This window comes from Leuciscus leuciscus (assembly GCF_965113295.1).
Source record: "Leuciscus leuciscus genome assembly, chromosome: 20".
Taxonomy (NCBI): Eukaryota; Metazoa; Chordata; class Actinopteri; order Cypriniformes; family Leuciscidae; genus Leuciscus; species Leuciscus leuciscus.
This window is the reverse complement of record NC_138744.1, coordinates 34513673-34538613: the sequence shown is the minus strand read 5'-3', so window position 1 is coordinate 34538613 and position 24941 is coordinate 34513673. Positions and strand designations below refer to the sequence as shown.

General features: G+C 41.1%; 1 protein-coding gene across 1 annotated transcript in view; it reads left to right on the top strand.

The window, feature by feature from the left end:
• The first annotated feature begins 7225 nt into the window (after positions 1 to 7225).
• The window catches only part of LOC309484191 (uncharacterized protein), a 255358-nt gene continuing 237642 nt past the window's right edge, over positions 7226 to 24941 (top strand). The window contains exon 1 of the mRNA XM_082150467.1: positions 7226 to 7960. The gene's annotated coding sequence lies outside the window, so the exon portion shown is untranslated. The remainder of the gene's footprint in view (positions 7961 to 24941) is intronic.

The following is a 24941-nucleotide window of genomic DNA, read 5'->3' as shown; positions in this document are numbered from 1 at the left end:
TTTTGTTCACACAGGGCACGTTCCGGGACTGATCCTGGCAATGCTACTAGGTCCCCATCCCGGCATCAATCCTGGCTTCAATCAAATCAAATAAATCAATACTTTTTTTCATCAAGGATGAATTAAATTGATCAAAAGTTACAGTTAAGACATTTATAATGTTACAAAAGATATTATTTCAAATAAATGCTGTTCTTTTGAACTTTCGATTCAACAAAGAATCCTGAAATAAAAATGTAAATAACTGATTTCAACATTGATAATAATCATGAAACTGGGGATTTTCATGCATTTCCACAAAATTATATGTATTTGAAAAGTGTCTGCCCTTTGTCTGAATGGTTATGAGTGTCGAATGAGAGCTACTGCTGGAAATAGCGCATGCTTTTCACTGGCTAGTGTGAACTTGAACTTTAAACCAGTGCTGCTTTGAAACTCAGCCTAAATGAAGAGCTCTGTGAAACGTGGCCTTGGGGGCGATGGTGGTCTGGCTATGACCCAGTTAAATCCTTGTGGACGGTGGGCACCAACACACTGAAGAAGAGCTGGAATACATTAATACCAATGCAGCGCTCTCCGACCCAACTCGCAAATCAATACAACATTCAAATATGCGGAGACGCATATGAACAGGGCAAAGCTTCATTTAACCTCTTCTGCTACTGCTGTTAAGAGTAGAGTTGAGAGTAAATGCGCATAATGATGGTGTTTCCGCCCACCCGCTCTTCCTGGCTGTGAATATTGTGTTCATAATTATTCAGGGCTGAAAAATCATCAAGAGTACTAAAGGCTGGCAAACGCCAAGAGTTTTATGTGTCTGATAAGTAGCACACATGACTTAATGATAGGGGTGTAACAATATATCGTGTCACAATACATCACAATACAAAAATGCAACAATATGTATCCTGTATAGTGACAATATGTATTGTGTATACAGTAATTCACCCAAAATAAAAATTACTGTGAGAAAAAATTCAAGTTTTTAGAGTTTCAGTGTCAGTACTACATTAAACTACTATATATAATGTTGAATATAATTTATAATTGTCATACTGGTACCTCCATCTGTAATACCACCAGTGCACCACAGGAGGGAGCCGTCACCTGAGTATTGACTTCCGGGCCACAAACACACCTGAACTGTATCATGTTCATTAGCCTGGCTATAAATAGCCCAGCTCGCACACACTTGACTTGCGAAGTCTTGTTCTTCCTTTTGGACACAACTATGAGTGTTTTACCTTGTTTTGGATTTCTCTGTGTATTGGACTTGGACTCTCTTGTAGGAATGGGGAAATGAAGCCTCGTGAATCACTGTGGCTTCCCCTGACTGTTCCGGGAAAAGATTCAAAGCTTCGAGAGTGTCGAGAACAGCGCCATTTGGTACTTATTTAAAATAAAGCAGCCAGAAGCCTGTGTTAGAAGCTCTGGCAGATGAAGCAACCACAACACACTCCATAGTTTCAATGTTATGTGTACAAATAAAAGCCTTACATGTTTGTGTTTGATTTGTTAATTAAATAAATACATTTTCTCTCCTCACAAACACATCAACCAGACTGAGCCAACAATGACCTGTTAAATAAGATCTGGGCTTCGAGCCTTCTGACACCCAAAGCGAAACGCACACGTGATTGGACAGAAAGTGAGGCTTCATTTGTCGTCGATCACGTGACTCTAGTAAACCAATACACACCCCGATACGAGGCTTCACTAGAAATTGTGTCGCATGACTTACGATACGCACATCGGAGCTTCAGTGTCATACGTAACATCACTACTCTCTTGTGGTTTTCACGTTTGGTTTGTTTTGGATTTGTTTGCCTCGTCTGGACTGCCTGCCCTGTTTACTGCCCCTGCCTGTATTCCTATACTGTTTTCTGCCTGCTGTCATTAAATACTCTGCACATGGATCCGCATGAGCTTTCTGAGTCTTCATCATTACAGAAGACTTTGCGACCATTGGATCCAGCGGAGCACAACACGCTAGCGTCTCAGGCAGCCACCAGCTCGCCCGTTTATCGGTTGCCATGGATGAGGTTTTAAGCCATCTTCGCCAGCAGTCAGCCACTTCAGCGGCGACTTCAACCGGAGCTGCTGCACCCGCTCCTCCCACTCCCTCGAGCCCTCAAATGCCTGTTTCTGTGGCCGGAAATCGATGTAAAGGTTTTTTGCTTCAATGTTCTCTATATTTTGCTCAGCTGCCCCAGACTTTCCCAACTGAAGAGTCTAAAGTAGCATTTGTGATTAATCTGTTGAATGGCAAGGCCCTTGATTGGGCCACAGCGATTTGGCAGCATGATACCGCCATTCACGGCTCTTTGGATGTGTTTACCTCTCGTCTCCGTGACGTTTTTGAACATCCAGCGGGAGGATTTAGTGTGGAGGATCGTCTCTTTTACATTAAACAAGATACTGACACTGCAGCTGATTATGCTCTTGCATTTAGAACTCTGGCCGCACAGGGTGGCTGGCCTGACGCTCCACTTAAAACTCTCTATCGGCGCGGGTTATCGCACTCTCTTCAGAGCAAGCTTGCCAGTCGCGACGAGCAATTGTCCCTGGAACAATTCATTCAACTTTCAATTCGCATTGACAATCTGATACAAACCCGAAGCCCTATTTCCCTGCCGTCGGAGCCCCGCACTCACAGTGGAAGCGATCTCTCAGCTCATGAGCCCATGCAACTAGGACGCACTCGTCTGACTCCCGCTGAACGTCAGCGTCGGAATTCGTATGGGACTATGCATTTACTGTGGTGAAGCTGGTTATTTTCTCTCCGCCTGCCCGAAACGCCCTGAAACTGCCAGTCGCTCCCCGGTGAGTTCAGTTTCTAACTGTTGTCTTACCATTTCTGCTATTATCAGTTACAAGGGGAGTCAAATGGTGGTTTCTGCTCTCATTGATTCTGGATCTGCTGGAAATTTTATTGATGTATCTTTGGGTAAAAATGTGTCCATTGATACTGCCCCTTTGTATTCCTCCTCTGTGTGTTACAGCACTAGATGGGCGTCTACTGGGGGCAGGCTCGGTGCAGGAAGTGACTAAATCAGTACAGCTTCAAATGAGGGTGCTGCATCAGGAGAGCCTGCAACTGTTTGTCACAAACACACCGACTAATCTATTAATACTGGGTTTTCTCTGGCTTAGCACTCATGACCCAGTTATCTCCTGGAAGAGAGGAGACATTGTAAAATGGAGCCCCTCTTGTATGACCTCTTGCTTTAAACCTGCACTGACCTCTTGCTGCTTTACTTTACTGAGTACTATGACTGGCGTGTGGGTTTTCAGCGAAGCCAAAGCTACCAAACTTCCCCCACACCGACCTCAAGACTGCGCCATCAACCTGCTACCAGGTACTCTTCCACCTAAGTCGTGTTTACCCTTTGTCGCAACCAGAATCGAAGGCCATGGAGGAGTATGTGGAGGAAGCACTACTTCAGGGTTTCATCAGACCTTCAACATCCCCTGCTGCCGCCGGTTTTTTCTTTGTGGGAAAAAAAGATGGTACCCTGTGGCCTTGTATCGATTATAGAGGTCTCAACGCCATTACTGTTAAATTTACGTATCCCCTTCCGTTGGTCCCTTCCGCTCTAGAGCAAATGCGAGAAGCTCAGGTATTCACCAAGTTAGACTTGCGCAGTGCTTACAATCTCATTCGTGTTTGTGAGGGGGACGAACGTAAGACTGCCTTCATCACCAACACAGGCCATTATGAGTATCTGGTCATGCCTTTTGGGCTTTCTAATGCACCTGCAGTATTCCAGTCCTTCATGAATGAGACTTTCAAGGACATGATTAATAAGTTAATTGTTGTATACATTGATGAAATTCTGATTTATTTCCCATCTTTAGAGACTCATGTGGAACATGTCAAACAAGTGCTGCAGCGACTGGCTGATCATCATCTTTTTGTCAAGGCAGAGAAATGTGAGTTTCACGTACCCTCAGTCAAATTTTTGGGTTACGTTTGACTCCTGGGGAGGCTCGCATGGACACCTCCAAAACCCAAGCTGTGATAGATTGGCCCGAGCCTCAGTCCATCAAGGAACTTCAAAGTGTTTTGGGGTTTGCAAACTTTTATAGACGGTTAATTCGCAACTTCAGTAATGTAGCTGCTCCACTCACTTCTCTGCTGCGGGGTTCTCCCCACACCTTCCATTGGACCTCTGCTGCAGCTCAAGCTTTGTAAGAGCTTAAGCAGCGCCCCTATTTTGAAACCTTGTGTTTTCCTTTTTTGGTAGAGGTAGATGCATCAGACACTGGAGTGGGAGCAGTTCTCTCTCAGCTCCATGGTTCCCCAGCTAAGTTGTTTCCTTGTGCCTTCTTTTCCAGAAAGCTGTCCGCAGCCGAGAGAAATTATGATGTAGGAAATCGTGAACTGTTGGCCATGAAGGTTGCATTTGAGGAATGGCGGCAATGGTTGGAGGGAGCCCAACATCCATTTGTACTACTCACCGATCATAAAAACCTGGAGTACATTCAAGGTGCTAAAAGACTGAACCCTCGTCAGGCTAGGTGGGCACTCTTCTTCTCTATATTTCACTTCTCAGTAACCTACCGTCCCGGGTCCAAGAATGTCAAGGCGGATGCACTCTCTCGCATGTATTCTGGTGGGTCTTGCTCTGAAACCCCTACTAGCATCCTAGCCCCATCCATTTTGGTAGCACCAGTTTGTTGGAACATCTTTAATGAAATTTCTCAAGCACAGCAGGCTGACCCCACCCCTCCCACTTGCCCAGAAGGATGTATTTATGTTCCTCAAGTTCTTCGCAACAAAGTCGTGCAGTGGGTACATACTTCGCTTAGCTCCGGTCATCCAGGAGAGAGTCGCACTATCCAGCTGGTGAGAAACAAGTTTTGGTGGGCCTCCCTTGCATCTGATGTGACAACCTTTGTAAAGAAATGTGCTCAAGTAAAGACCTCTTGTCTGCGTCCAGCAGGCTTACTTCTTCCGTTACCCATTCCCCATCGTCCCTGGTCTCATTTGGGTGTGGACTTCCTCACAGATCTCCCTCCATCTCAGGGGAACACCACAATACTTGTTTTCGTCTGTCGATTTTCGAAAGCATGTCGTCTAGTGCCTCTCAAAAAGCTACCCTCAGCCCTTGAGACTGCAGAGGCACTGTTTCAAAATGTGTTTAATTTTTTTGGCCTGCCTGAAGACATTGTTTCGGATCGGGGACCTCAGTTTACCTCCTGTGTGTAGAGCCTTCTGTGAGTTACTAAAAATGTATGTGAGTCACTTCGGGCTAGGATATAACTGCCTCAACCAGGATATAAGCCGTTTCCTCCGCAGCTACTGCTCGCAGAACCAGAATGACTGGAGCTGCTTCCTGCCATGGGCTGAATACGCCCAAAATTCCCTCCGCAAGCAGTCAACTGGCTTAACTCCCTTTGAGTGTGTACTGGGGTTCCAACCACCTCTCTTTCCTTGGTCTGGTGAGCCTTCTGAACTTCCGGCTGTGGATCATTGGCTTCGGCGCATCGAACAGGTCTGGGACGCCACACATGTACATCTTCAATGGGCTATTTTCTACCCGAGACCTCCGACTCCCATCCCGAAAGCTGAGGGGGGCCTTCTTGAACAGGATCCTGAACAAATTCTGTTCAGGATCAATTGGTTCATGGAAATTTCTTGTTTTTAATATGTGGCTCCAGTATCGCTAGAAAAGCATCAAACTGAGCCACTGACATCCTGAAGTAAAATTTGAATCTCTCGGGATAATCCCCCAGTGAACTCTCCTTCCTCTCTACGCAATATCAGGATTGGATGGAACCAATATTTCCTCTTTCTTTTTCTCTTTTTATGAAGGAGAGAGGACAACAAAATCATCCTCACTGCTTGAAGACTCCATTTTGTATTGTTTTATGTTTTTTTTTTCTGTAACAGATTAATTAATACGCATCAGAATTTGTAGGATGATGAATACGAAAAAACGCTGCGAAAATTTCAGATTGTGTGCAAGGACTATAAGTCGGCAGAATTTTTTAACACACACACCAGCAATTATCAGAACTGCAAAATATCAGAACAAAGCAGAAGAACAGGAAACACTGAGAAATGCAACGGCGACCAAAGACAAGACTTCAGAAAAGAACAAAGGGAACTATAAATAGACAAACATAATGTGTGTGACACTGTGATGACATTTAATTGTGATGAAAAGTCTGGTGACAGTGACCTGATCATATTATTGCTGCGGATATGACACAGATGGATTGCTTTTTGAATGCACTGATTTATCAGCGTTGTGACTGTGACAGTCGGCCTCTGTCACATATCCTGCTAGATATCAAGATTATTTCAGTATTGTGGATAACAATTAATGGTTCCAGCAGGACTAGGCTTTGCTGGGTGGTTTTTAGATGATAAATAGATTAATTGTCATTGCATCTGTGATTTCTCCAGCTGTAAATCTGTTTTTCTGTCTGTTGCATGTGTCAGTTCATGACAAACTGCAACAATTACTGCTAATCACTGTAACCTCATCAGTAAATGTTTTATGGCTTTATTAAGTTTCCTTTCTGAAAAGGTCAGACAGGTCTTTCTCATCAACTCATAACCATAATGGATCAAATTAAACAACTGAATGTAAATTGCATAAAGCTGTTTCTATTTGCAGTGTTGCAGTTTCACATTCTTGCTTTTTGTCACTGCTGCCAAATGTTGGTGAAATGAGAACATTTACCAGCCATTAAGGTTTTTTACCAGCCATATTTTTTTTGTAAGTGAAGTGGATAAAGTTGGTTTGGTCATGGTGGACTAGATCAGCTAACACTTCTAATGCAAAGCAAGTCTGAAGATTTACTCCCGCTAAGAAATTACACAGAGACATGCTGTTGTGTCTGTGCAAATAGACATACAAAAGATCCCACCAACAAAGCTGCATGAACACAAAACTCAACCCAATAATGCAGATCTATACCCACTAAGACGTTTATGCTGCTTCTGCAAAGACCCATGTTAATCGTGTGTATGCGAGCTGTGTTTGCCAGGACCAGCTTTGCTGTAATGCTAATGGACTGACTTGTTACAATGGATAAAAAAAGTCTACACACCCCGGTTAAAACAGCAGGTTTTTGTGATATAAATAAATTAAACAAAAATTAGATTTTTTTTAAAGTGTAATGTAAAAAATACAACTCCACTGAATGCAATGCCACTAAAAACCAAAGTGAGTTTTTGTAGAAAAATTAATAAATAAAATAACTAGTAAGGCTACGTTCACACTGCAGGCTGAAACGACCCAATTCCGATTTTTTTGCCCCTATGCGACCTGTATCTGATCTTTTCATGACAGTCTGAACGACACAGATCCGATCTTTTCAAATGCGACCCAGGCCACTTGGGTATGTGGTCCCAAATCCGATACATATCCGATCTTTTGAAATGCGACTTCAGTCTGAACGGCCAGGTCGCATGTATCCGACCCGCACGTCATTGATACGCGAAAAACGTCATAATTCTGCGTTGAAGTAGTCGTCGGTTTGAAAACGGACTGCATATTCGTCGAGCTGAGGTAAATCTGCCGAACGGGTCGACCTCGACGAGCCCGTTAATAAAAAATAAATAAAAAAAGCCCACGGCCATTATATATACGTTATGTTAACTTATTTGTGCTGAATCTGATATTAGATAGGTCAGCGGCTGCTGTCTGGCTCTTGTGTAACGGTCGCTGCGCGCGCTCGTGTGTGTGTGTGTGTGTGTGTGTGTGTGTGTGTGTGTGAGAGAATCACAGTTAAAGTTTAGCTACTTCCGCAAACAACAAGTGACGTCGTTGACCGTTGAGTACTCTTCTGCGCATGCGGGTCACTTCTGGGTCATTTCACGTTCACACAGGAGATCACAAAAGGTCGCATTTAATTGGAAATGTGAACGGCCTTGCAAAAAAATCAAATTTTTTCAAAAAATCGGAATTGAGCATTAAGCCCTGCAGTGTGAACGTAGCCTAGTGTTCACCCCCCTGAATTGGTAGAAGCATCCTTTGATTTTATTACAGCACTTTGTTTTCTCTCTCTGTTTGAACAGGAGTCTGTCAGCTTGACACATTTTGACATGGGAATATTTTCCCCCTCTTCTTTGCAGAAACATGATTATGCACTGACGTCACTTTCCCGCAGGAACACACTCCCTCAGCCGGACTGAGTGGCAGAAGAGCTGCTGAGTGACTGGATTTAATGGGGAAAAATTGGGAAATTGTTGACGGCCTGTTCTTGATAATGTCACTGTTGTGCCATACTTTCTCCACTTGTTGAAGACTGTCTTCACTGTATTCCGTGTTTTATCTAATGCCTTGGAAGTGTTTTTGTAGCCCTCAGTGATCATGTTAATGCTTCATGACACTTGAACTAGCAGAAACCAAGAAGATGTCAGAAAAATCTTACAAGAACAGCTGAGATATGTGGAGTTAATCAGAGTCAGTTCAGGTGAAGACGTGTGCATTATTTCACATGAGCTTGATGATTAGTTTTCACATGAGTGTGGAGACTTTTTATATGTGCTGTATGACTAACTGGCTGGCTTGACTTAATTAAATAGCTTGTGTCTTTTCTCATAATATGTCTCTGGACCAGGATAACCCAAAGCCTATTTGCTTGAGCTGGAATACCTTTAAATTAACATTTCAGGGTCAGTAAAAGGTTAAAGAAAAAGAAAAAAATGCAGGGCAAGACAGAAAATGCAGTGAAGACAGATCAAGACGAGTTTGCAGTGACGGTTTTAAATGCACCAAAAGTCCTGACATTTTAATTAAAAATTACAGGGTCAATTTAAAAACAAACAAAAAGATTAATTGTTCACAATAAGATCTATAACATGCATTTAGAAAAAAGATAGGATGAATTTTCATGTCATGGCAACTTTAAGCTTAGTTGACAGCATTTAATTTTAGTTGGCGCAAAAATGTATTTAGAATTATATATTTTTTAGACCATTTTGAGGTTAAGGTAAGGCAGCTTTAATGCAAGTCAATTTAAAATCAGATGCTTATATTTTTTACAAAAATCACCTTGAATTCTTCTGTTAAAAGCTGTGTATTCATTTGAGTTGTAAAATTGGAAATAACTTTAAAAGAGTAAAGGTTGTGTTTTTTCCACAGCAAATCATGTTATCATTTTCCTATGGCTATGCTATTGAAACAGTATTTTTAAGTTGGCATAAATTCAAAACTGACCCTGTTTATTTTCTAAATGCATGCGGTCTTAATGTGAATGATTCATCCATGAATTTATACTTTTTTTCTTACACTAATCACTCATGACTTGCTCTTTCTGTGATATGACTCACTTGACGTCTATAACATGCGAGGCTGGGCTTTAGTTAATGCAGTCGCATTCAGACTTGCCTCTATTCCCAAATACAACACTCACTGTCTGTAACAATCAGATCAAAAATAAATGATCAAATCAAGTCTCGCCCTGCGTTTTTCCTTGTTTGACAGCTGTTTCACTCAGAAATATGTCACGATACAGTAGTACAGTCTGTTGCAACTTCCACTTCATGTTGACTTCTTGTTAACAGATTGGCTCCATGCACTTCTATTGAAGGTGCTTCACCAGATTATTGCTTTCTAGGGGTGTAACGATCCCCTCATGTCACGATTTGATACATATCACGATACTGAACTCACGATACCATATTATTGCGATACTCCAAGACATGATAGAAGGTTAACAAAAAACAAACTGTTGATTAAAATGCTATATTTGATATTACATTGTGTGTGTAAATTAATAGGCTTGGACTTGGTGCTGGAAACCCAATGCACAGGACAATAGAGACACCAGAATAAAAATATTCATGATTCTGAAGCTGAAAATACAGAATTATATTAGACGTATATACTTTCACTCTGTCACTGACTATAGATATTTAAAATAATGTTCGCCACTTTTTACTTGTAACATCAGACCTCTGGCATTATCAGGACACACAAATATTCCCCCATTGCATTATTATACATTATATTTAACACACAGAAATTTTATTTTGGGTGAACTATATACAAAATACATATTGTAACTATCCATGATACATATTGTTGCATTTTTGTATTGCGATATATTGTGACACAATATATTTTTACACCTCAACTGTTGACTGAACTTAACTTGTACTAAAAGAGGAATATTCCTTTAAGAGTTATTCTGCATTTTCCTACCAGCCATGGCTGAGCGGGATTTGGCTAAGGCTGTACTAGTTAAAAAATGTATCGAATTTTACGAGGTGGCTAATTCGTACAAATTCATACGAATGACCTACCCCTGACCCTGCCCCTAAACCTCACCATCACGTGAGTTTAGACAATTCGTACGAATTAGTCATCTTTTAATCACTCGTACGAATTCGTATGAATTGGTCGTGATAGCGTTGGCTTTTATGTGCCATGGCCGAAGGCACCAGGATACCAATGCAGAGAGAGAGAAAATGTAATTTTAAAATTTAAATAAATTTTACTTTTATTCCTATAAATCACTCTTCATTAAACACTTGTTTCAACAAATTACAAAGTTACCTTTTATCAGATAAGTACCAAAGAAAAAGAAATCATTAAAAAAATATTAATAAATTACCCTGAAAATAAATCATCTTCAACGACAGAGCACAACGCTCCATTACCACACCATTTCATTTCAAACATTAATAGATCCTTTGTAGACTTATATATATATAAAAAAATCTATCAATACTCGTGATTTGATTACATTTAAAAACAGTATTACTACATCTTCACCCGACAATCTTTCAAACATATTTTTTCGGGTCATGTAAATGGCCAGTTTTGCCTGACCTAAAACAAAATTCAAAAGCTGACAAGTAAACCTTTTACTTCGAACAAATTTAAAACCAAAAATAAAAAAAATCACTAAAAGAAGTAAAAACATTTTCCAAAATTGAAAATAAAGGTTTCAGTTTGTCACATTGCATAAAAGCATGAAAAAGTTTCTCTTTTTGAGCAGAAAGGACCATCAGCAATAACTTCAAAATTAAGAACTGAAATAAAAGCATTAACAGCGATGGCACAGTGAAGAAGCCTCCACTGTATATCCCCTGCCCTTTTAGATAACTGTAACGGTCACCAGCTGGAGTGCCCTTGAGAGCCACCAGAGGGCACTCCACATAAGACTATTATCACTCACAAACTACATTTCCCATACTCACTGCCCGGACTCATCACTTATCACTGATCACATTCACCTGTACCTCATTCACTGATTGCATTCACCTGTGTCTCATCATCCTGTTAGTCTCAGTCTATTTATACCATGTTCATTCATTCACTCACCGTGAAGTCTTGTTTAAGTGTTACACTGCAATTCTGAGCGGTTTCCCTGGTTTCTTGTCTTTTGGGTTATTTGGATTTCTTGCCCTGTTCCCTGGATTACTCTTTTGCCTCTGGTCCCTGGATTACTCTTTTGCCTCTGGTCCCTGCCTGTTTTGTTTGTTTCTTTGTTGGTTTGTTTGGACTGCCTACCTGTGTTTTGACCTTTTGCCTGTACACTGGATTACGCCTCTGGATTACCCACAATAAAGCTGCGTTTGGATCTTAACCCTCGTGTCTTGGAGCGGTTCGTAACAATAACGGTGGCTTATACAGTGACATCCACTCAGGTTTCACATTCTCTTCAACACCCAATACTCTGCGCCATGGTGTGTCAACTTTATCACTTAGTACCTTTTTATTAAAAACTTTAACAGATATTTTATAAAAAGCTTTGCCAGGTCCTAAAACAAAGGTCTTTCAGCATCTGAAAAAGGTCCACTACAACCATCCAATTAAGGCAACATGGTAAAAACAGGAAAAGAGTCTTCTGTACTGCACTGAAAAAAATGATTCATTGAATTTAATCAATTTTTTTTTTATGGTAAGTGTTGCACACAATTGATTTAAGCTACATTTAAACAAATGCATTAAGTTGAACTAAAATTGAATAAGTTCAACTTTTAATACATTTGTTTAAATGTAGCTAAAATCAATTGTGTGCAACCACTTACCATAAATTTTTTTTTTTATTAAATTCAATGAATAATTTTTTTTCAGTGTGGGTGGGAAAAGTAGGCTACATTAAGTCCATGAAAAGAGCAACTCTCATTTGATAAATCAAAACGAGCTCCGTTTATTAGCGGCTCCTCCAGAAGCCAATGAAGAGAAAGTGTTGTCTCATTTCTCTGTGAGTCAAAGAGACTCCAAACCTTAAAAAGATTGTGATAAAACACTGGCATTCCATTCACGTTTGCTTTAAAGGGGTCCATCAGAAACAAGGATTTGTCCAACCCCAGTCCTTCAGTTCTGTGTAAAATGGCACATGTAACAGCCCGCAACCCATTAACTGATGATTTATACAGAAATCTTTGGAAAAATTGCAAACGAAAAGCTGCTATTCTACTTTTCAAATGTATCAAACCATGACCACCCTCCTCTTTAGGTAAATGCAACACACTCTGAGGGACCCAGTGTAATTTACTCCCAAATACACTCCTAAATACTTAAAACCTCCTGTTCCCCATGTTAAACCATCAGGAAGGCTTGGTTTCCCTTTTGACCAATTTCCGATTAAAAGTGCTTCACTCTGGTTCCAATTAACTTTTGCTGATGACAAAACTCTAAAATCTCCCAAAACTTTCTTTAAAACCTGCACATCATTTTGTCCGTTAATTAAAATGACCACATCATCAGCATAGGCAGACAAAGAAATGCTGCTTTTACAAATAGGTAGATTCAAACCACAAATATTTTCTCTTAATTGTTGCAACAAAGGTTCTATAGCAAGTACATATAACATTCCAGACAAAGAACAGCCCTGTCTAATTCCCCTACGGAACTTAAAATGAGTGCATAAGCCACCGTTTATCTTAAGCACACACTCAACCTCACCATAGAGCACTTTCACTTTGTCAATAAAATCCTGACAGAATCCAAAAGCTTCTAAAGTTCTCCACAAGTAAAGGTGTTTGACCCTATCAAACGTCTTTTCTTGATTTAATGAAATAAGTCCAATATTAAAGTTGAGCAACTTGGAGACATCAAAAATATCCCCAATGAGGCTTATATTGTCAAAAATTGTCTGATCTGGATGTACCACCTGATCTATAATTTTAGCTAACCTATTAGCTAAAGCCTTCGAGATAATTTTATAATCTGAGCAAAGGAGTGAAACAGGACGGCAGTTCTTCATTTCTAAAATATCTCCTTTTTTGGGGAGGAGAGTGATGACCGCTACGGCTACTCAAAGGCAAACTACCTGAGCCCAAACTAGCATTAAGCACCCTCAAAAGGTCCTCCCCTACCTCTGTCCAATTTTTTAAATAAAATTCAACAGGAAGGCTGTCAATTCCTGGCACTTTCCCGGAATTCATGCCTTGAAGAGCCTTATGCAACTCCCCCAAGCTCTGCATGTCTGACACTTCGGTCAATCCTTTAAAAAAAAAAAAAACTCTCACAATCCCATCCTGTTCCCAACTCAAGTTTTCATAAAACCCGCAAGCTCTTTTTCGTATTTCTGCATGACTAGATAAAATCACTCCTGCCTCAGAGCACAAAGCATGCAAAACTAATTTTTGCCCATTTTTCTTTCAAGGCTAAAAAAATATTTCAATGGTACATCCATCTGTTCAATACTTAAAAAACGAGAACGAACCAGAGCTCCTTGTGTTTTCACCTCCAGAAGGTCAGCTAGCTGGGTTTTCTTATTTGAGATCATCTCTGAATAACTTTGATTACTTGTTGAATCAGCTAAACTCTGTAATTGAATTATTTCCACCTCCAAGGCCTTCATATAACATAATGACATTACGAGTGTACTGTTGGCAAAACTGTTTTATTTGGACCTTTCCAAAATCCCACCATTGCTGTAGGTCTTGAAATTAATCTTTTGTCTTTTTTAAATCTTCCCAAAATACTCAAAATACATCCTTAAAATCCTTACTACACAATAAAATATTATTGAAGGGCCAGTATGCACTGTGGGGTTTAATTTGATTTAAAAAGAAAAACCCCAATACCATATGATGATCAGAAAAACTGACCGGTGAAACGACACAACTTTTAAAAATACCCAACTGATGTTTGAAACCATAAACGATCTAATCTTGCAAGAGATATAACATTGTCACGAGCATGAGCCCATGTATACTGTCTCTGACCGTCATGAAAATGCCTCCAAATGTCACATAAATCATTCACATTTATCATCTTAGTGAGACGTTCACGTGAAGGCATATGGGGCTCAATGTGATTACTGTCGATATTATTTTCAGTACAATTAAAATCTCCTCCTAAAAATAAATATTCTTCAGTACTGCATCTTTGTAACATAACTAAGGGCATCTAAAAACAATAATCTTTCCATTGCTGACGTTGGAGAATAAACACAAACAAAAGCATATTTTTCAAAAATAGCTCTTATTTTTAAAAGTCTTCCTTTCACAATCTCATCAACTTGATAAGAGACTGGACTAAAACTCTTAGTATATAAAATACCCACACCACCTCTACGTGTGGTATTGTGTACAAAAATGCCATCCCACTCCTGCATCCAATCAGCAGCATTTTTAACATCACTGTGTGTCTCTTGGATAAAAGTAACATCTACTTTTTTCTGTTTAATAACTTAAAACAATTCAACTCTTTTTGTTGCTATTTCTTGCACCATTCACATTCAATGATGCAATACACACTTCAATCATGCTTAAAAATAAAAATAAAATCAGACTATGATTCATGTTGGGGTTTCACAATATTTTCTTTAACCCTTTAGGCGCCAGAGGTTTTTTTCCTAAAACGTTCAATTTTGACATCTTAATTTCAAAAGGCTATATCTTAAAAGTGATAAAAGATAGAGACTTTCTGTAAATTAGAGAAATATTAAGGATGACCCAAAGTTTATGTAGGGATTACATTTTCCCATCTAATTTGCATATTATGACGTCATATGGTGGCGGTCATCTTGGATTATAGAATTTTTATGTTTTTTGTTGATGTTTATTTGGTTGTTTTTTAGCTGACAAAGACGCACACATCACAAGGACATGAACACACAAAAAAGAACACATATTGTACACTACTAAATGGTCAGGGAAATAGATAGTAAATCAACAGTGTAATAAATGGCAGACAAAAACAATTGTTGCAGGGCTTTTGCTGTAGAGATAATGACTCCCTATTCATCCAGGTGACATTTCTTGTAATGTTTCATGGTGTGGTCTTGCGATAGACTATGCATAATAGCCCCTCTGCCCCGTGTCACATCGCCTCTTCTCCTGCTACGAGCAGCAGCGCGGGCGCGGCCAGATCTGCCTCGCGCGCGCACCGAGTGTGCACAGCTTGGACTACTGTCATTGTCATTGCGACTCCCCACCCTGCCTCCACGTTGCCCCCTAACTGTCCTATGAATACTTCGACCTCGTCTAACATACCCAGTGGCATTAGACAAAGTCTCCACCACAATACTGTCGCCGCGATTGCGGAGAGGCACACGCGTCACCATGGCTAGCGCGGTAAAAATCTCCCGCGGCCGTCTCGTTCCCCACAACACTAACACGCCTGCTAACTTCGCGATGAACACTCCGACCCCAGGAAACATTGTTCCCACCACTGACATTGGGCAAAGGACCATCTAACGTTATATTGGGCAAAGGATTCACCGTTTGTGCTTGGTGTAGGGCTATACTTTCACTTTCAGAATCACCGTCATTTTCTGAAGGCAGATAACGTTATTCCCCTTCAGAATCAGGGTCCGCGAATAGAAGACCCAACACTTCATTGCGGGTAAGCTTTATTGATGCCATTAGATAATAATAATAATAATAATAATAATAATCTAATGCAAATACTCGCTGACGTTGACAATATTGCTCTGATAAAATGGCTCACTCGCACACTAGCTCCGCTTTTGTTCGCACTGATTCAATGCGCTCTAGCTCGAATATTTTGTATAGAAGCATGACTTTTTTTTGAGTCGGGGATGAAGTATGACATGTCTGCCAACTAGTGGAGGGGAGGTCGAACGAAATTTGACACCCTATTTGACAAAATCGGCCGTTTTATTCAGTGCCGCATCTTGTCGAGTAAACTCGACCGTGGCGCCCAGAGGGTAAATGGTACACCTCCTTTACTTACGATTTCCTCCTCCCAGTCCCAGCGCTTTGAGCTCCACCAGGATCGCTCGCTCGGAAATTCAGCGCAAGGTCTAGTTGTTAGCGTCGTTGTTTACAATCATGTAAACTGAGCGCCTGAAAAAAACGTCTCAGGTTACGTATGTAACCCTGGTTCCCTGAGAGGGAACGAGACGCTGCATCGAGACGCGGTGGGAACGCCCTGCGTGATTGCGTCGTGAAGCACGTGTATAATCAGTCCAATGGAAAGACGAGACGTCATAGGCGGGTGACGTCATCGACCAGGAAACTATAAGGCAGCCCCGCTGACACAGATCGCGTTAGCTTCTGAAAAGCCGAAGCAAGTCAATCACATGCAGGGAGTATGGCAAGGCGACGCAGCGTCTCGTTCCCTCTCAGGGAACCAGGGTTACATACGTAACCTGAGACGTTCCCTTTCAAGGTAACTCGAGCTGCGTCGAGACGCGGTGGGAACCCTATACCCACGACGCCATATGACAAATGCCTGTTCTGTATGAAGACCATGCGCATACTAGGAAACAAGCACCCTAGACCCTGGAGTGGAGCCTAGGTCCAAGTCATAAAATCTAACAAATGTATGCGGTGAGTATAGAGTATAAGACTCTTCATAGAACACACTACACTGGGGAAAGGCTGGCTAAAATGGGATTCACATCAGGAATTTGTTCACACTGCTCACAAAACTGCCTGGACACATATATCCATGCCACATGGCACTGCCCACCCATTAAACACTTTTGGAAAGACGTCACTGAATCCCTGTCCCGCCTCCTGGGCTGCCACATCCCATTATCCCCCTTACTCTGTCTACTAGGTGATCTATCAACTCTCAATCAGGAAATAACAAATAAAAGGATACTCCTTGTAGCCCTAGCCATCGCCAAGAAAACCATCTTCTTGAACTGGAAATCCCGAAGCACTATTCACATAACACACTGGAAAAATTTGCTCATAGACTACATCTCCCTGGAATATTTTACACCTCATTACAACTGTATATCGGAACCTCAACACTCCAGATCAGACCTCATCCAACTATTACAAATCTAACACACTCATCCTGATTAATTATGTATTCATTTATTATTATACATTTATACAAGGTTTTAGTAATATTGTGAGTATTTTTATTATTATAATTATTATTGACAGTATGGTTATTAATATTTTCAATATCATAGAAACATTTAACAGTGATGGAATGATGGCGATGTGATGATAATTTGCTTGATATAAGGACGATAATGGTATAATGTATATATTAAATGTTTAAAATAAATAAATGAATAAATAAATAGATAAATGAAATGATGATAATAGTGATATAAATATATAAAATATAAAAATATAAACAATACAAGTCAACACCTAACACATGACACAGATGATTTTAATGCACCAAATGCTGATCTTAATGCACTTCACCTTCTTTTAATGCACCACCTTAGTTTAGGCATACATACAAATAGTAACTGTACAGTGAATGAGAAGAAAGGGAAAGAAAAAAAAAAAAAATGGGAGGGGGAAAAAAACATGCACACAGAAACTAGGAGAGGTGTGGTATGTGTTGGGTGTGTGTATTGTTATTATTATTGTTATTATTACTGTTATTATTGTTATTATTATTATTATCATCATTATTACTGCTATTATTATTATTGATATCACTGTCGCCGTCATCGCAAAGTATTATCATCATCGCCATCTTTAGCATTACTATTATTAGATGAAATAAAATAAAAATAAAAAACTTTATTATTACTATTGTTGTTATTATTATTATTATTATTATTACTATTGTTGTTGTTGTTGTTATATTATTATTGATATAACTATTGATATTTAGTATTACTATTATTACTGTTATTACTGTTATTATTATTGATATACATGTTGTTATTATTATTGTTATTATTGATTTTATCAATATCAATAGTATCTCTTTTTTTTTGTGTTAGTATGAGTACCAATACTGTTTTTATTTTATTTTATTTATTTTATTTTTTTATTTTATTTTTTATCATTATCAATGTTATATATTATTATTATTGATATTACTATTGCCGTCAACACAACTTATCACCATCCTTATTATCATTATTGTATTATTACTGTCATTGCTATCACTGATATTACTGTTACCGTCACCACAAAATATTATTATTATCATTATTATTATACATGCTATTACTATTTAAATACTATTTAATACTTCTAAATATTACTATTATTATTTGTCGTTGCTGTTTTCTTTATTTTATTATTACTGTTATTATTACTGCTGTTTTATTGTTGTTTTTGTGTTCTGTTGTTGTGTTCTGTGTTTACCTTATGTACTGTATAATAAAAATAAAAAAATAAAAAAAATAAAAAAAATGTATGCGGTGAGGACCTGCCTGCAGCATTACAGATGTCAGAGTGAAACTCCTGATAATAAAGCCTTAGAGGCAGCCATACTCCTGGTAGAATGGGCCGGGACAGCCAAAGGTGAAGGCTGTCCGGCCGCTTCATAAGCAAGTGAGATAGCCTCAACTACTCACTTGCTCATTATCTGTTTAGATGCAGGGCAACCTATCTTAGGTAACCCGAAGCAGACAAATAACTGCTCTTATATATACGCCACAGGGCAGCTCTGTGGACATAAGCATCCAAAGCCCAGACAGGGCATAACAGATTCAGTTTTTTCTGATCTGGAGGTGGAGGACAGAAGGCCTGCAGCCCAAATGACCCGCAAATTTAGTAGGGACCTAGGAATACAACCCGGCAAGGGGTGAAGAAAGACTATCACCATACCAGGTGCAAATCCAAGTACGTGCAGGCCTCAGCCTCATGTACCACGGAGAAGACGAAATAAGAATCTCTCCTCAGAGATAACCCAGCAAAGAAACATTCATTGCAGAAATCAAGTACTGTACCATAGGGCAGATAGCAAGATTCAGATATTCAGTCTTCTCGTGGAGGGAGCTCTAGACTGGAGTATGGTCTCCACGACCTCAGTCGAGAGACCTGAATCTATGAGCTGGGCCCCCTCAGAGGCCGAGCCCATAGTATCCATAACTCCGGATGAGAGTAACTCCCGGGAGCAAAGATATCGGGAAATGTGTACAGGTGTAGCCTCAACCACACCTAATACGTTGCATCCAGTTCAAGCAGAGCTGGATGTGTCAGGGAGAACCACATAAGGCAATGCGTTGTATAAAACGATGCGAAAGGTAGACTTGAGTTTTGACCGAAGTTCTCCCAAAGGAGCTCCACCACCTTGGGGTGAAGTCTCCATTCCCCGGGCCTCAGCCCCTGCCTCAACAGGATATCTGCTCTGATATACGAGATCATCAGTGTGTTGTCCGGAAGGACAAGCACATGGTGACCTCTCAGGTCTGGCAGGAAGTATTTGAGAGCTCGAAATACTGCCATCATTTCTAGCCGATTTATGTGCCAAGAACGTTGATGGTCCTGCAAAAGACCTTTCGCCGAGCGGCCACTCATGACCGCCCCCCATCCCGTGAGGGAAGCATCCGTCGAAATCGTTACGCGTCGACAAGAAGCCCCCAGCACTGGGCCCTGGGCGAGGAACCAAGGTTTCTTCCACATGACCAAGGCACGAAGGCATCGCCGCGTGACCTTGATTGTGCAAAATGGATTTCCCCTCGGAGAAAACCCCTTGATCCTGAGCCACCACTGCAAAGATCTCATGTACAAAAGGCCAAAAGTGATTACGTTGGACGCAGCTGCCATGAGCCCCAACAGTCTCTGAAACTGTTTCACAGTGAGTGACTGGCCTAGTTTTACCCCCTTTACGGCTGTGAGAATCGCAGAAATACGTGCAGGAGACAGACGTGCTTGCATTATTGCCGAATCCCATAAAACACCCAGAAAAGTGGTCCTCTGAGCTGGGAGGAGCACACTCTTCTTGGCGTTGAGCCACAACCCCAACCTCTTTATGTGAGACAGAACGACATCTCAAAGCCGAACTGCCAACTGCTCAGACTGAGCTAAAATCAACCAATCGTCGAGGTAATTTAATACGCGAAGAGTCTCAGAGGAGCCAGAGGTGCATCCACGCATTTTGTAAAGATGCGGGGTGATAAACCTAGGCCGAAGGGAAGAAACCAATACTGGTATGCTTCGCCCCGGAAAGCAAACCTCAGGAACTTCCTGTGATGAGGATGGATAGATACATGGAAGTACGCGTCCTTCAAGTCTATTGTGACAAACCAGTCCTCGGACTGAATCTGTTACACAATCATATTAGCGTAAGCATTCTTTGAACTTGAGAATCTGAAACCTGCTGTTTAATTGACGCAGGTCTAGAATAGGACGCAACCCCTCACCCTCTTTTGGAACAATGAAGTAACGGCTGTAACGACTGTCTGCTGGGAGGAGGAACCCCTTCTATAGCTCCTTTTGCAGAAGTATCAGTACTTCCTGCTCCATAACCAGAGCCTGCTCGGGGTCCACCACTGTGGGGAGGACCCCTAGAAATCTGGGCGGACGAGAACCGAACTGAATTCTGAACCCTTTTCTATAGTGTGCAGGACCCACTGAGAAATATATGGCAGTAGTTTCCACGCTGCCAGAAATTCTACTAGGAGAACCAGTCTCTCGAGACTGGCCTCTGGATTTGGTTGAACAGTCACTTTGGTGCCCTGAAGCGGCGAACCGGCAGGGAACAACCGAACTGACCATTCTACGCCCCTCCTCGGAGGATCGTTTGGGGACGCTGACACCTCGGTGTCCTGAAACGGCGAACCGGCAGAAAAAACGAACTGGCAGCGTTGCGACCCTCCTCAGAGAGTCGCACCCCAGAGGGCGCCGAGGAGAAACGATTTCTCAAAACCGTCCCTACCCAGGAGGGGACCACCCTCAGAAGCCTGCAGCCTCGGTGTCAGGGCTTCTTCATCCAAGCTATTTTAGAGATAAAACAGTCCTCAGATCTTGCATATCTCTAACTGGCTAGACTGCGACCGCCACCCAGGTCCCCCTCGATTGTGGATGAGCCCGAATGGCGACGCTCTGTTTTGCTGCATTTTATTTATGCTGCGAGGAGCTTTAGTAGGCTGAGACTGCTCCCGCCCAGCAGTCTCAGTCTCAGGAACATTAGATCGGTGAGGAAGAAACCTCTAGAACGCCGCTGAATAATTTATTCTTCGTTTTATTGAAAGCAGAGCGTCCAGAAGAAAGACATTTTTTATCCTTATTTTTCTTTACATCAGAAACTATATATATATATATCACTCTGTGGCCACCAGCAGGAAAACAACCGAACTGGCAGCGCTGCGACCCTCCTCAGAGAGTCGCCCCCCAGAGGACGCTGAGGAGAAACGATTTCTCGAAACCGTCCCTCCCCGGTATAGTTATCTGTTGCGCGACGCAATTCTCGAATAGCGTCAGTGCTGACATCCTCACATTCATCCATGTCCTTATATACTTTACCCACCAGCGTTGCCTTTTTTTTTTTTTTGATGGCTGGTGGGTAACGTCGGGGTTATGATGACGCCGACTCAGGAGAGAGATAGCTCACAAGCGTCTCTTAAACTCGAGGCACTGTCATACCATGATACTTAATACCCATAACATTACTATAGTAGAAGTTTGGGGATTAAACACATAAATAGAAACCAGTTTATTCCACGATCTCGACACCTCAGTGTGGAGATAGGGAAAAAACGGCATTCCCTGACGAGGAGGCTGAGATATAGAGTTTTCCTTATATTTTCACTCTCATAATAACCAGCTGGCCAGTAATATTTAACTTAGCAACAGCACTAGATAAAACCTCCTTTAAAAAGTTTATTTTCTTTTTCTCCTCTTTATTCAACAGAGTTATGAGCTGACTTATTTATTTATTTATTTATTGAAAACTCAAACATCTGCTTAATTCTTTATATTTTTAATTGTTTTGTTCTCTTAACAAACACTAACGATACCAATTCCTCTTAACTGGAAATCGCAGCATGAGTGCCTCATCCCGGGGAGGAGAAACCGCAGAGCGTGCTTTTCCCCGAGATAAGGCACTGGATCTAACAGGTGAAGGCAGAGATAGGGCGGGGCCCGTCTCAAACCCCGCTGTTCGATCCATTCGCGATCCCCAAGATGCGCGTCGACTCTGCGCCTCGGGGAGCGCGCACCGAACCGTCCTCCTCGAAGAACGGCCGGCGGGAGCGGAGCGTCCTCACGGACAGCTTCTCGCAATGCTCACAGTCAGCCCCCTCGAGAACTGACTGTTGGCATGCTCCACTCCCAAACAAGCAACACAAAGCTGAATTGTGTGTCCCCACCCGTGATATAACGTGGGCAGGGAACAACACAACGCTTGCTTGCTCTCTTTTGCCATAATATATATATATTGCAACTTGACAGACAACAATAAATATGACAAGGACAGAATACACAGATCGCTTGCTGAAGGCACAGAAGCTAACGCGATCTGTGTCAGCGGGGCTGCCTTATAGTTTCCTGGTCGATGACGTCACCCGCCTATGACGTCTCGTCTTTCCATTGGACTGATTATACACGTGCTTCACGACGCAATCACGCAGGGCGTTCCCACCGCGTCTCGACGCAGCTCGAGTTCCCTTGAAAGGGAACAACATGTTTCAGTAAAGGAGAAACGCGGCCAAATGGATTTTTTTTAATCGAGGAGACCAATTTAAGTCCGTGAGACCGCAGTGTGTCCCATTTCTCATTTTTAGATCTTAGAAGGGTGCTCGCGAGCGCCCCCATGTAGTCGATTTGCACCCTTGATGCGCACTTTTGCCGAGCCCACGCTGATGCAGTCAAAGCGGCATTACGTCACGAAAGTGCGGACTCAGGGGAAGACCGCAAGTGCTTAGGGTTCCATTTGGGACAGGGCCAATAATTCCCCTCTGAACTACTTAATTTGCCTTTTCTATTGTACAAAAAAAAAAAAAAAAAAAACATTAGCGCTGTTCATCCTAGAGGCAGACATTATATTTTCATGTCCCACAATTTCCCCCACAGCAAAACAACAACTCTCCACACCACTTTTACTCCGTGACGACGCGTGAGTGAACTCAAACCCTGCGCACCTGGAACCATAGATATCATATATAAAGGCTAGATGTCTCGTGCGCGCTGCTGGCCAATGGAGGTCGACGTCCGCACGTGGCGGCCATCTTACCACAGGGTGCTCTCTCACTCGTTTAATGGAGCATGTACTTTTAAATAACCATAACTTGCTCAATTTTCTACCGATTTTCAAATGGTTTGGTTTGTTATAAACGTCAGAGATGTAGTTATGACACTGCATACATACACTGCATACATATGAATAATTATAACATACATGTTCAAGCATTTGGAATTATAGCCACGTTAATAACGTTTGTAAGAAACCAAACCGTTTGTAAATCCGTCAAGATTTCAGCGAGATAAGAGGATTTGTGTGCATGCTGATCACTCACCTTAATTCACAGCTTCACTGTGACAAGATGGCCGAACGGTGATGCCGGAAGTGACGGCTCCATAAGACATCTAGCGGTTATATATGATATCTATGCCTGGAACCGCCATGTTCCTCATACACCCAAAACCACCCACCCCCTTACAAAAAAACCACCAAAAAGTGCCTAACCTACCAAAAAAAACACACAAAAAAAACACTAATACTTCTAAAATTAAAAAACTGAAGCACGAGTGACCACTCACGCTCACAACGCTCCACTCACTCCCAGCATGCACTCCGAGAGAGAGAGAGAGAGAGAGAGAGAGAGAGAGAGAGAGAGAGAGAGAGAGAGAGAATGAGGTAGAGGGAGTACAGCTGTTTGCTGCTGACAGATATTGAATACTTAAAAATCCTTATAGATAAACGACTGGTAAACTGACGACTGAAGTAAGATTTTTCTTCCTCTTGGTACTTGACAAGGGATACATGTTCGATCTTGAGACTTTTAAATAGAGGGTAGATATGATAATTAGTTGACTTTACCAAATGAATATTGATAAATTAGTTATAATGAGATTTTAGTTCATAATTCTACCAACAACCACAATAATGTTTTATTGGGAACACTTTACAACAAGGTTCATTTGTTAACATTAGTTAATGCATTAACTAACATGAAAAAACCATGAGCAATATATTTGTTACACTATTTATTCATCTTTGTTAATGCTAGTTGATAAAAATACAGCTGTTCTTTGTTTGTTCATGTTAGTTCACAGTGCATTAACTAATGTTTGCAAATACAACCTTTGTTTTAAATAACGTATTAGTAAATGCTGAAATTAATATTAAATGCTGTAGAAGTATTGTTCGTTCTTTGTTAATGTTAACTAAGGTAGTTAACTAATGTTAACTAATGAACCTTATTGTAAAGTGTTACCGTTGTATTATATAAATATTACTGATTATTTTTATTTGTTGTATTGACACTCTCAAGCATAGATAAATCAGTTTTGGCTCTGGCCTCTGGTAAACAAACCACAGGCTGAGTGGTGTTTTCACGGTGTAAAACCCTTTTAAAATGTAAATTGTTACTAAAGGATCTCCCTGGAGTCTTTTCCTTTTACAGGAAGCTGAGGCGCATTAAGTCTGAGTCATTCATGCCCAATCCTGCCAATGATACAGAATTTATGTTCTTGCCAGCTAGTACAATTTCGGTTCCAAAAATATTTTCTAACATTGGTTGGCAATGGCCACAGCGATCTGATTCTTCATTCTAAAGCCTGCAGAATGTGATGAAATAAGTCAAGAGAAACTCATGGTTAAATCAGCGTCATCCAGTGGACTATTGCTTTTATAAAAACAGCGATATGATAAATGACACCAATGTACGAT